The 13,375-nt window shown below is 44.9% G+C and overlaps 1 long non-coding RNA gene across 1 annotated transcript in view; it reads right to left on the reverse strand.

The window, feature by feature from the left end:
• LOC307199553 overlaps positions 1 to 13,375 on the reverse strand; it is a 44,434-nt gene that overhangs the window by 2,012 nt on the left and 29,047 nt on the right. The window lies entirely within an intron of this gene.

The raw sequence follows: 13,375 nt of genomic DNA on the forward strand, positions 1-13,375 counted from the left end.
CCTTCTTACTGATGTTGCACTGCACTTAAACACTTAATGGATCGATCCATAAGGGTATTAATTGAAGCAGAGGTAAAAGCTTGACCCCATTAAAGCACACAGAGCTTCATGTCAGGATTTATCCTTCATTTTGTCTGCAGTTCTGGTCCCCCCCATATCTCTCATGATGTAGCTCGATCCAATCAAATGAGATGTGGGAGATTTGCAGTTCCACAGCAGCTCAGCATTGCAATATTTTGTTGTTGTTTAGTCGTTTAGTCGTGTCCGACTCTTCGTGACCCCATGGACCAGATAATGCTAGGCACTCCTGTCTTCCGCTGCCTCCCGCACATTGGTCAAACTCATGCTGGTAGCTTTGAGAACACTGTCCAACCATCTCGTCCTCTGTCGTCCCCTTCTCCTTGTGCCCTCCATCTTTCCCAACATCAGGGTCTTTTCCAGGGAGTCTTCTCTTCTCATGAGGTGGCCAAAGTATTGGAGCCTCAGCTTCAGGATCTGTCCTTCCAGTGAGCACTCAGGGCTGATTTCCTTCAGAATGGATCGGTTTGATCTTCTTGCAGTCCATGGGCCTCTCAAGAGTCTCCTCCAGCACCATAATTCAAAAGCATCAATTCTTCGACAATCAGCCTTCTTTATGCAATATATGCTAATACAAATATTTAGGATAAACAGAGCCATCTTTCCCATTAGTGTTAGTGGTTCGTTGTGCCAGGGCACCGGCCTCTCAGGGGCGCCTTAGTGAGTGGGAGAGCTGCGCGGCTTTGCCAGCAGCCTCCCCTTTCCCTGCACGCCCACCAGCTGCGCCCTGCCAACTATATGGTTGGCGGGCATGCAGCTTTCTTCCCAAGCCTCCGCAGGAGGAGAGCAATCCCCGCAGAGGCTTAGGAAGGAAACTTCACGCAGCTTCTCTCCCAAGCCTCTGCATCTGCTAAAGATGGCCCTGTTCCTGGTCGTTGTTCTCCTCCTGCTTCCTGGCGAAAGGTGGCGTGCAGCCTTCCTGCGCTCCCTTCTCAGACACCCCAACGCCAGAGAGCATGTCCGCCAGCATGTTTTCCTGCTTGATCGCCACCACCACACCAGGGATCAGAGCAGTGGGGGAGGCAGAGGACATTTTCCATCACCCCCTCCCTTGTTTTGGAGTTGCCAGGGGGGCGCCGGAGGGATCTTTGCACCACGATGTCAGATATGCTTAAGATGGCCCTGAGGATAAAGGTACCATTCCGTCAAGGTACATAAAGAGTACAAGGCAGGACCTATTTCTTTTCCAAGACCACCTGTGCCACTTTATGATTTAAAAGGTAAAGGTAAAGGTACCCCTGACTGTTAGGTCCAGTCACAGACGACTCTGCAGTTGTGCGCTCATCTAGCTCTATAGGCCAAGGGAGCTAGCATTTGTCCGCAAACAGCTTCCGGGTCATGTGGCCAGCATGACTAAGCCACTTCTGGCAAACCAGAGCAGCACACGGAAACGCCGTTTACCTTCCCACCGGAGTGGTACCTATTTATCTACTTGTATTTGATGTGCTTTCGAACTGCTAGGTGGGCAGGAGCTGGGACCAAACAACGGGAGCTCACCCCGTCACGGGGATTCAAACTGACAACCTTCTTATCAGAAAGCCCTAGGCTCTGTGGTTTAGACCACAGCACCACCCGCGTCTCCTTTATGTTTTAGGAACATGTTAAATGGATTACTCAGCTTTTGTGATTCATTTTTTTATATTTAGAAACTTCTCACCTCTTAAAGCTAATAGCTGCCATACAAGTATTGGAAGCTGTCCAAAATGTAAGTCAATGCAATGATAAAAGCCTTCAAAGATGAAGAAAAAACCAATACTAAAATGCACCAAGAAAATAAGCCAAAATGGTTCGCTGGATCATTTGATGTATCTGTTACTGTAGGATTACAGACACAGAGAAAACAATGCCAGAAAATGTGGGCTTGGGTTCAGAAGCCCAGCCGCCCATGCCTAACAGTTTGGAACTCATATGAACTGGTGCACACTTCCAAGTCAATTCCTGTTCAAATCTTGCAAGAGGAATCCATTCTGTCCAATTCAATACAAAATGAAACTTAGCACTACAGATTTGGTCTTTGCTCTTTCCTCCTATACAAAGACCCAGAAGGTGACAATGGGATTTTTTTCTCTCTCCCTCAACACAAGCTTACAATGTTATTTGGCCACGATCCTAGGCAGGTTTTACATGGAAGCAAATACTTTCAAGAGCATATGCGTAGAGACCTTACCAGTGCAATCCTATACTCCAAGCTAAATGTGCTTAGCAAAGTGTTTCTGGCAAACTCAGTCCTGTCCCTCACTATAGCTGCTGTGGCAAAGGCAGAGACTTTGGGTGGCGGCGGTGGGGAATCTACAGCCACATTCTCTGCAAGTTTCAAAACTTTTACGATCCTCTTCTTTCCTACATCTTTGTACTATTTATTTCTTCAACGTATTTATACCCTGCCCATCATTAACCTACATTTTGAGGAAGCTAACAAAGTAAAAACAAAACACTGTAAATCTGAAATTAAAACAGTGCAGTATGAAGTGGGAGGGTGGGGAGATGCAGGTCAAAAGCAGCCTCAAATAATTAAATAGCAAACACCTGGAAATATATCAATTCCCTGTATAGGGAAGTTTTTAATGTTTGATGTTTTACTGTGCTAAATGTGTTTAATTTGTTGGAAGCTGCCCAGAGTGACTGTGGCAACCCAGTCAGATGAGTGCCATAATAATAATAATAATAATAATAATAATAATAATAATAATAATAATAATAATTTGTCTACCAGGCAAGCCTTCTAGAGGAGAGTGTTCCAGGGTTGGGGTATGACAACAAATGAAAATACTCTTTCCCCAGTCATCACCTGCCTTACTTGGGAAGGCAGAGGCAACAGATCCTCCAAAAGTAGCCTAGATGTTTGGACAGGTAAGTGTTCTACCGCCTGAGTCAAATAAAAAGCTGACAACCTCTACCCCTCTGTCCTCCATTCCATGTACAGAGGGTAGCAGGACTGGCAGTTGAATCTCATTTCAACACTGGTGACAGCGAGTGTGGAACTTGCTCCTACAGGGGCAGTGATGGCCACCAACTTCAACAGAGGAGTGGACAAATTCACAGAGGAGCAGGGTATCAATGGCTGCTAGCCATTATGGCTCTGCTCTGCTTCCATGGTCCGAGGCAGCATCCTTCTGAATACCAGTAATCCCTGGAACTCTACAGAGCTTCTGCAGCAGATATCTTGATGTAGGGAAGGTTTCCTGTAGGTTGAACGTTTGAAAAACTCTAGCCATTTGAAACACTCCTGCTTTGTTCTCCAGCCTTAAGGCTTGCTATGTTGCCAGACTTCTTCTTTGGTGATCACTCGTAGCCGAGTAAGATTGTCTTCCATAAACATGGTTTTAACAATGAGTCCATAAGTGACTCCCTTGTGTCCTGAGTTCGAGTGTCTTCAAAGCCCATGACACCTTTGGTAAAGGCTGTTCTCCAACTGGAGCGCTCACAGGCCAGTGTTTCCCAGTTGTCAGTGTTTATACTACATTTTTTAAGATTTGCCTTGAGACAGTCTTTAAACCTCTTTTGTTGACCACCAGCATTACGCTTTCCATTTTAAAGTTCGGAATAGAGTAGTTGCTTTGGAAGACGATCATCAGGCATCCGCACAACATGACCAGTCCAATGAAGTTGATGTTGAAGAATCATTGCTTCAACACTCGTGATCTTTGCTTCTTCAGTACACTGGCATTAATTCGCCTGTCTTCCCAAGACTACAACCTCCCATCAGCACTAGACAGCTCAGGGAGCACAGAAGCTCTAGTCCAGCAATATCTGGGAACCCAAGATTGAAAAGCACTGCCGTGAGGGATACTGCTGAGAGAATGAATCTTCTCTTGGTGCTCTGCATGCCACCCATTCTCTGACTCTTAACAGGGCTGGATTTAGGTTTGAGAAGCCCTCGGCTACTGAAGGTAATGGGGCCCTTTATATGTCCAGCTGTCCTTTGTCAACAACAAACTCACTTTTTTGTGTTGAATATATGCTATATGGTAATTTATGGACCTAATAGGTATCTAAAGCCATTTGCACATGCAGAATGTAGGCATCCTATATATTGAAATGAGCAAACCAGTGATATTTGAGGGAGCAGGCTAGCATTACTTACATCATAGGAGCCTAAACAACACAAAACACTGTTGCTGTATGTATGTAGGTTTTATTTTTATTTGTTTTTTATCTTATATTTTGGAAATGTACATCCAGGTTTTTTTTTCCTTTAAATATTTTTGGGGCCCCCAAGAGAGTGGGGCCCTAAGCAATAGCTTGGTTAGCTTATACGTAAATCTGGCACTGCTCTTAACCAGCTATTCCTGCATTTCAAATGCATACAAAGCACGCCTGTGACTTGTTTGCTGCTTATAGAGAAATGCATTACACAGAGAGGCAGCGGGGAATTCATCCTACTCCTTTTCCTTGTTACGTTTGCCTTTTTTTAAAAAAAATATTGAGTCATACTTTTCACAAGAACATAGCTGTCCACAATTCAGGAAACTCCACCCTAAAGAAGCATTGCAAATAAGTTTATTTTCCAACTCATATGTTTCTGGTCCATTTCCTTTCAACATTCACCCACCATAGTTAATGTTGAATCCAACGCACTAACGTACTAGGAAACTTGGAGATATAATGTACAAGCATTTGATATACAGAGTCTTCTTGCAGAATCTCCTTCCCCTTCAGGCAGTTCTATCCTGACCCCAGGAGTTGGGGCAGAGCTCTTTCTGATTTTCTGCAGAACTGGGTTGGCATTGTTTGAAGGCTTGGGAATGGGATTATCATAAAAGATTTCCTCCAGGGTGTGGCCTCCACTCCAGCAGAGTGACAGCAGCTATGTAATTACGTCATTTGGGACAGATTACACTGGTGTGCATTAGGGTCGGACTACACAAAGTGTGTGTATTTGGTTTGTTAAACTATTTCTTGTTTTTTGAAAAAATACAGAAGCTCCAAACAAGTCCTCTTTGATATGAGGTGAATGAAGGGGTAGCCCCTGACCTCAACTTCCTCCACCCTTTGAAAATGCAGTTGTGTGAGAGGGGAAGAAGGTCTCGAAAGGATCCTCTATATTGTATAAATCCCCATCCCAATGAATAACGGCAAACATACAGCCTAGACTACAAGGTCAAGAGGAGGTCAAAGAGACATTTCCCCTGGGATCTGCCACTGTATTCCTCACTTTTTATGTTCATGGCTTAGGGCTGGAACATCTTTTCAGGTTAACATCAGATATTTGTCCTGGCAAGTCCTTTCTCACATTTTAAGTCCTTCTTCAGTGACTTCTTTCAGAGACTCAGCCCTCCTTCTGCTCCGACTGGAGATCTGAGCTCAGAGGCATGTGCTACACAGGGCACATTTAGCTCATGATACCTGAGTATCAGCCTGAGTGAACTGAGATGAGAGTGTGACGCAGAGCATCCCCAGTGCTTTAAGGTTGAATGTTGGAAACTACCTTACACTGAGTCAGGCCAGTGGTCTAGGGTAGCTCATGACTGACAAAAGCTCTCTGCAGTTTCAGTCATCCTCCATCCCAGGAGTCTTCTTCCATCAAGAACCTCTCCCAAGACTTCTTCTGGCTTCTGGGAGGAGGCCAATTTCAGCTACCGTCTCAGCTTTCTTTCCATGTAGCTCTCCCTAACCATAATTCCACTTCTCTTGCCTCTCTCCTAACATTAGTGCTTTCTTTGTTTCAATAGAGAGAAAGTGTGTGTGGTGTAGTGGTTAAGAGCAGTGGACTCGTAATCTGGTGAACCAGGTTCGCTTCCCCGCTCCTCCACATGCCGCTGCTAGGCGATCTTGGGCTAGTCACACTTCTTGAAGTCTCTCAGCCTCACTCACCTCACAGAGTGTTTGTTGTGGGGGAGGAAGGGAAATGAGATTGTTAGCCGCTTTGAGATTCCTTAGGGTAGTGATAAAGTGGGGTATCAAATCCAAACTCTCTCTCTAAACTCTAAAGACCAAAAAGGTCACGGGCTACAGTTCTCCAGGCAAATGCATCTACTGCTCAAATAAAGTAGAGAACTGTAAGACAGGCCCATAAAAGTGTCTGCTTGCACTTTCCCAGGCATGTCATGTCATCTGTTTAATTTCCTCTGCACTCTGGGTGAATGTAGAAAGGTAAATAACATCTCTATAACAACCACCAGATAATTAGTACTGTCAGAGCTGAGTGAACAAATAAGTCTAAATGTTAAAGATGACGGGGGGGGGGACACACAGGTTTTTTTAACAACATGACTAACTTTTAAAATAAACCGAACAGCACTGAACTCAGGCTGAATGAATCACATCCTTGGAAGTAACATACTGAGTCTAGCAACGAGTCAATACTAGACTAATGAAACTTGCTTTCTAATGCACACTTACTTGAGAGTAAGTCCCATTGCATTCAGTGAGCAAATATGCAAATGCTCAGGGTACTAATGATGGAGACATATTCATATAGAGCAGGCTTGCCCAACCTGATGTTCTCCAGATTTTCTGGACTACACCTTGCACCATCCCGGGCCATTGGCCATGCTGGGTCGAGCAGATGAGAGTTTCAGGCCAAAACATCTGGGTGGCACCATGTTGAGGAAGATGGATATACAGCAATAAGATTACAACATGGCCATATATAAACCTACTCAAAGCAGAGGTTGCCTTGTAAGAGCTTTAGCCTTGATGTTAGCTAACAGGGCATACCTGTAAATATGCAAATAGGAAATGTCTTCCTCTTGCACCCCACCCTTAGAAGAGGAGACAAATCTACATAAATGTTAATTGCATTTGCTCTTGGGTTGCTTGTTTAGATTTCTAATACACACCTCTATCTTCCCCCTGCCCTTTGACACTTGAGATGTGTATATTTAGGACCCATCCTCTTATTGTGATTGTAGCTTGTTTTAGGCTGTTGTTAAGGTTGTGTTTTGGGACGCGGGTGGCGCTGTGGGTTAAACCACAGAGCCTAGGACTTGCTGATCAGAAAGTTGGCGGTTCGAATCCCCGCAATGGGGTGAGCTCCCGTTGCTCGGTCCCTGCTCCTGCCAACCTAGCAGTTCGAAAGCATGTCAAAGTGCAAGTAGATAAATAGGTACCGCTCCGGCGGGAAGGTAAACAGCGTTTCCGTGCGCTGCTCTGGTTTGCCAGAAGTGGCTTAGTCATGCTGGCCACATGACCCAGAAGCTGTACGCCGGCTTCCTTGGCCAATAAAGCAAGATGAGCACCGCAACCCCAGTCGGTTATGACTGGACCTAATGGTCAGGGGTCCCTTTACCTTTAAGGTTGTGTTTTAAACTGTTGTGACCTTCTGCAGACCCTCTAAGTGTCCCTATTTTCCAGGGACAGTCCCAGAATTACAGAAGCCATCCCTAGTTTCTGACCTGATCCCAAAATAGTGCAAGATGAGCGTCCGCAACTGGACCTAATGGTCAGGGGTCCCTTTACCTTGCCTATGTACTATCTGAAAACCAAGGGCCCATTGGTTGCCAGATGTGAAATATATTGGCATTGTTTTCAGCTCTCCTGCTCCACTATTCACTGCTTTACTTCAAACAGTTCCATATTACATGGTCAGCTGTTTCTTCCAGCCAACAAAGGCTGGTGCCTTGGAACAAGATAGACTGGAAGGTTAACTTTGAGGTTCTGCTCAAGCTCTTGGAGCAGAATGCGACCAGTTAAAGGGACCTACAGCCATTGGATTTCTCAAGGCAATTGGTTTTCAGGGCTCTAACAGTCTTGTTTACTGCAACCTGCCCCATTGAGCCTAAGGAGAGCCACGGGGAACTAGAAACCATTTTCCGGATGGTCCCTATTTACTCACCATGTAAGAGGACATCAGTTGCCCCTATCTGCATGCACAACTGACATCAGTGAGACCCAGCAGCCGTGTCTTTAGACTTCATCTCTGCCCTCTAGAATTTAAAAGATTTAAAGAGCTCGAAATAAAAGGCATTGAAGGCGATACGATGCAAAACTACTCAGAATTCATTACAAGCGATCCAGCATTCTTAGACATACTAAATCACATTTAAGTTGATAACTGGGAATGTAGTAATTAACTCAGCACATGACATTATACTAGCCCTTATAATCTTTTAATGGCTCTGAACTCCTTTGGGATTCTATGCCTAATTGGATTAAATAACCCCAGCATACGTTTAACTTTTATTTCAGATTTGAAACACTAATTTATCATATCGCCTGGTGTCATGATGTAGTAGATGTTCAGGAAATGGCAGCCTGAAGCATCTTTTGTTTACATTTACGAAACCCATCTTGATACTGAGATGATTGACAAGAGGGCCCTACACCCAAATATCACAGTGGGGGCTGCTGCTGCTCACCCCCCCTGCTGCTCCTAACGAAGTCAGTCTGTGTTCTGTGGCCGCTGTACTATAAGATGATAAAACCCGCACCAGCTGTTGGTACAAAAGGGATCCCCTTTAGAGCTCCTCCCCCCTTGGGGAAAAAAAGTTTGCATTTCTGTAAATCCTGGCATTTCCCTAAGTAAGAGATAGGGAAGGGGAACTAGCTGCAATTAGAGGAAATCAAAGGCAGGTTGAACAGAAGCCGGTGAAAAACTAGGAGCCCTGTTTAGGGAAGTTTTTAATGTTTGGAGTTTTCTTCTGTTTTTAGGCCTCCACCCAGAGTGTCTGGGGAGGCCCAGCCAGATGGGTGGGGTATAAATAATTAAATTATTGTTAGTAGTAAGAAGTAAAGGGACCCCTGACCATTAGGTCCAGTCGCGGATGACTCTGGAGTTGCGGCGCTCATCTCGCTTTATTGGCTGAGGGAGCTGGCGTACAGCTTCCGGGTCATGTGGCCAGCATGACTAAGCCGCTTCTGGCGAACCAGAGCAGCGCACGGAAACACTGTTTACCTTCCCGCCGGAGTGGTACCTATTTATCTACTTGCACTTTGTGCTTTCGAACTACTAGGTTGGCAGGAGCAGGGACTGAGCAATGGGAGCTCACCCTATTGCAGGGATTCGAACCACCAACCTTATGATCGGCAAGCCCTAGGCTCTGTGGTTTAACCCACAGCGGCACCTGTGTCCCAGTACATGGGTAGAGGAGTCTAAAAAGCCCAGGACACAAATTTTCACATCCCTCTAGTGGCGATGGTTGCTCATTTAACAGAAGCAATGTTATTTAATGTTAACTCTGGAACTCTAGAAGGCTTAGTTTTGTCAGAATCAATGATACACTTCCAGAGTTCATGCTAAATATGTTACTTCTGCCGCATGAGCCACCATCACCACTAGAGGGATGTGAAAATTTGTGTCCTGGGCTTTTTAGACTCCTCTACCCATGTACTATCTGAAACCAAAACAATGCATTGGTTGCCAGACATGATTTCCCCCCAGCTCTCCTACCCCAGTAGAAAGAGAACCTCTTTTAAATAAAATTAAAAAATAGTGATTTGGATACTGCAGATTTGTGTAAGGGTGCTGCCCCTTGAGATTAAAAATATTTGGGGCTCAGGGTTAGAGACGATGGCTGTGTATACACTATATGTTTAAAGAAAATGGCTCTCAGCCCCTCAAAAATATCCTGGGAATAGTAATTTGTTAAGGGTGCTGGGAACTTTAGTTCTGCAATGGATAAGCTACAGTTTCCAGGATTCTTTGAGGGAAAGCATGTACAGTGGTACCTCGGGTTAAGTACTTAATTTGTTCCGGAGGTCTGTTCTTAACCTGAAACTGTTCTTAAGCTGAAGCACCACTTTAGCTAATGGGGCCTCCTGCTGCTGCCATGCCGCCGGAGCATGATTTCTGTTCTCATCCTGAAGCAAAGTTCTTAACCTGAGGCACTATTTCTGGGTTAGCGGAGTCTGTACCCTGAAGCGTATGTAACCTGAGGTGTATGTAACTCAAGGTACCACTGTACTTGAAATCTATGGTATGTATGGAGCTGTCAGGCAGCAGAGGAACCAACCGCCGCGGCAGGTTGCCAGGAATGGATAAGACAAGGAAAAATCCTTAACACCTGCTTTTTATTCACAGAGAGGCTTGGGAAAGCAGTCTCTTAGAATAGTGGTGTTTTCCCAAGTGACTCTCCACCAGCTTTTTCTCCCACTTCCTCATTCGTCATCCCTTCTAAAGGTGGCGCTGAGGGCCCTTTCCTTCTGAGCCCTTTGCTCTCCTACTTTCTCCCCTCCCCCCCCCATAAATTTTTATTATTTTCTTTACACATTCATTCTTACAGTACATTAATCAACCTATAAACCTTGTGCTCACCCAAGCTTGCGACTTCCCTCCCTCCCTCCAGTTGGTATCCCTTATCACATCCTGTGGCGTATTTTATCTTTTTACACCTAAATCATCTTGTCCACATTGTAGGAGTTACTTCAATCATGCTAGTGTCTTTAAGTTTTTACAGTTGTCCTTTAAATGCACAATAAATTCACTCCAATTTTCCTGGAATCTTTGATCATCCTGATCTTGAATTCTGCCAGTCAGTTTGGCTAACTCCACGTAGTCCATCATTTTTGTTTGCCACTCCACAATGGTAGAAACTTCTTGTGATTTCCAGTTTTGGGCCAACAAAGTCCTTGCCGCAGCTGTGGCATACATGAATAATCTTTGATCTTTTGTCTTAATCTCCTTTCCCTTCAGGCCAAGCAAAAAAGCCTCTGGCTTTTTAGGGAACGTATATTTTAATATTTTCTTAAGTTCGTTGTAAATCGACTCCCAAAATGTCTTTACTTTATCACAAGTCCACCACATGTGATAATATTCACCATCCACCTCTTTGCACTTCCAACATTTTTTATCCCTCACCCTATACATTTTTGCCAATTTTGTCAGTGTTAAATGCCACCTATAAATCTTCTTTCAGAGCCGTACATGTCGTAAATTTCATACTTTCATTCCATAATTTTATCCATGCATCCAATTCAATGTTATGCCCAAAATCTATAGCCCATTTTATTCTCGCTTCTTTCAGTTCCTCATCTTTTGTAAACCATTCTAACAACAAATCATACATCCTGGATAGTGTTTTACCTCTGCCTTCTATCAATTCTATTTGAAATCTTGATATATATATTTTTATCCTCAAACCCAACTTTCCTCTTGTCCTCATTCAGTATATCATTTACCTGGTGGTATTTGCTCTCCTACTTTCAAGGCTTGCTGAGTTCTGGGAGGGGGGCGGTGTCTGGAATGCTGTGTCCATCAGCTGTTGTCCATCAGCTGTTGCCCTCCTGGTGCTTAACGTCCCCCTCTCCCATTATTTCCCAGCCTTTCCCCTCATCTGCCTCTGAACTGTGACCTCCCTCAAACCCCTGTTGTAATTCTGAACTTTATTCTTCTCTGGGAGAGTCAGGCTGGGCAGGCCGTCTCCACCATTCCTCCTCTGTCCAGTCTCTAACAGCAGCCCATAGAAGCTTTTGAGAGCTGCAGGGCTTTATGAGCAGAGGCAGGATAACATGGTAGATGTGATGGTGGCAATGGGGTATTTCTTCTGGCCTTGCAACACACTCTGGGTGTGTTCACATTACCGCCTTAATGTCAGTAAAGTTGTGTATCCCCCCGCCCAGTGTGTTTCACAACTCTTCTCCACCATAACTGTTCACACCGTAGCTTCAAACCATTTATGTTTTCATTATCCTTTCTGTTAGAATACAGTGGTACCTCGGGTTACAGATGCTTCAGGTTACAGACACTTCAGGTTACAGACTCCGCTAACCTGGAAGTAGTACCTCGGGTTAAGAACTTTGCTTCAGGATGAGAACAGAAATCGTGCTCTGGCGGCGCGACAGCAGCAGGAGGGCCCATTAGCTAAAGTGGTACGTCAGGTTAAGAACAGTTTCAGGTTAAGAACGGACCTCCAGAACGAATTAAGTTCTTAACCCGAGGTACCACTGTAATAGGGGCATGGTTTGGGGCTTCATAATCTCTTATTCCAGCTTTATATAGCTGTACGTGGCTAGCCTTCCACATGACTAGAAGTCTGTGTGTGCTGTACACATGTAATTTTCCCTTTTCCGCCAATTTAACTGGCTTTGTCGAAGAGGCCTTGAGTTTTAACCAAGGACTAACCACATCCCTTTCTCTGCATGTTTCTATCTCTCAGGACGCCTTTGTGAGGCAATGCAGCAAAAGAGACGCCAGCTGCGAGTGGAGCAATAATATTGCCTCATTGCTACTGCACCAGTGGCTTAGCGTGGGGGGTGCAGGGGGGCCGACCGCACCGGGCGCACCATCTGGGGGGGCGCGCTCGCACTCGCAGCTCTCTGCCCCTACCTGGCTCACTCAGGGTTAGGGGGCGCAAATTACTTGCCTTGCCCCGGGTGCTGACAACCCACGCTACGCCACTGTACCGCAACAGTGCACTGCTGCAACTTTTGGACAAAAGTTTTAAGGCACCAACCTTAATGCCACACACTGCACCTCCCTTAGCTTGCAAGGGAGGGCTCTGGCAAATGAAATGCTTCCCCACCCCCATACGGAAAGTAAAATATCAGTATGCCCACCTGACGTCAAACTGTCAGCTGCAATGTTTAAAATCCTGTCTCATCCACAGCTTGTTATGATCAAAAAGGCTTGTATTCTTCTAAATGCACTTTCTCATGCTTTGAGAGTAAATCCTTCAAGCCAATATATCTTACTCTTCTTGACATACTCCATTAAGCCTTCAATGATCCATGCATCTCCCAGCTTCCATGTATGGCTGTATTTTTCTAGTGTTGCATTGTCCTCTCAAAGGAATTGATGGCTCCAATCTGATCTGATTTTACTTATGACATTTTGCAAAAAGAAGGAAAGAGGGAGAAGGGGGGGCTCCCTAAAGGAAAGGATGTAGGACCGGATTTAAGGTGGGATGGGCAGTTCCCCTGCACAAATTAATAATAAATAAAAAGGCACATTTGTGTGTGTGTGCTAAATAAAAAAACGAATTATTGTGAAAATAAGAAATGTTTAGCGGGGGCACCAAATTTTGTCATCGCTCAAGGCACCATATTACTAAAGGCCACACCCTAAAGGCCACATCCAAATATGAAAGAGAATAACGGTGTCGCTCAGAGACACGAATGCGACAAGATCTGTTCCCCAACTTCTAATAGGTCCTTTTGGCTATGGCTGATGTTGTCATAGACTCAAATAATCCCCAGCCAACTTGGGAAAGGCTAAATCGAGCATCCCTTAACCAACATTGCCCTTGCCCACTCTCCTCTTCTCTCTGCAAGACTACGTACCCTTACTTTGGAGTAAGGCACAATTGAATTCAATAGGACTTATTATGGGGTGAGCTGCATTGCACAGCTGTGATCATATGCATGCTTATTTGTGATTAAACCCCATTGGCATTTTGAGGCTCAGTTGGTTAGAGCATGG

Source organism: Podarcis cretensis, assembly GCF_951804945.1.
Source record: "Podarcis cretensis genome assembly, chromosome: 12".
In the NCBI taxonomy this organism is placed as follows: domain Eukaryota; kingdom Metazoa; phylum Chordata; class Lepidosauria; order Squamata; family Lacertidae; genus Podarcis; species Podarcis cretensis.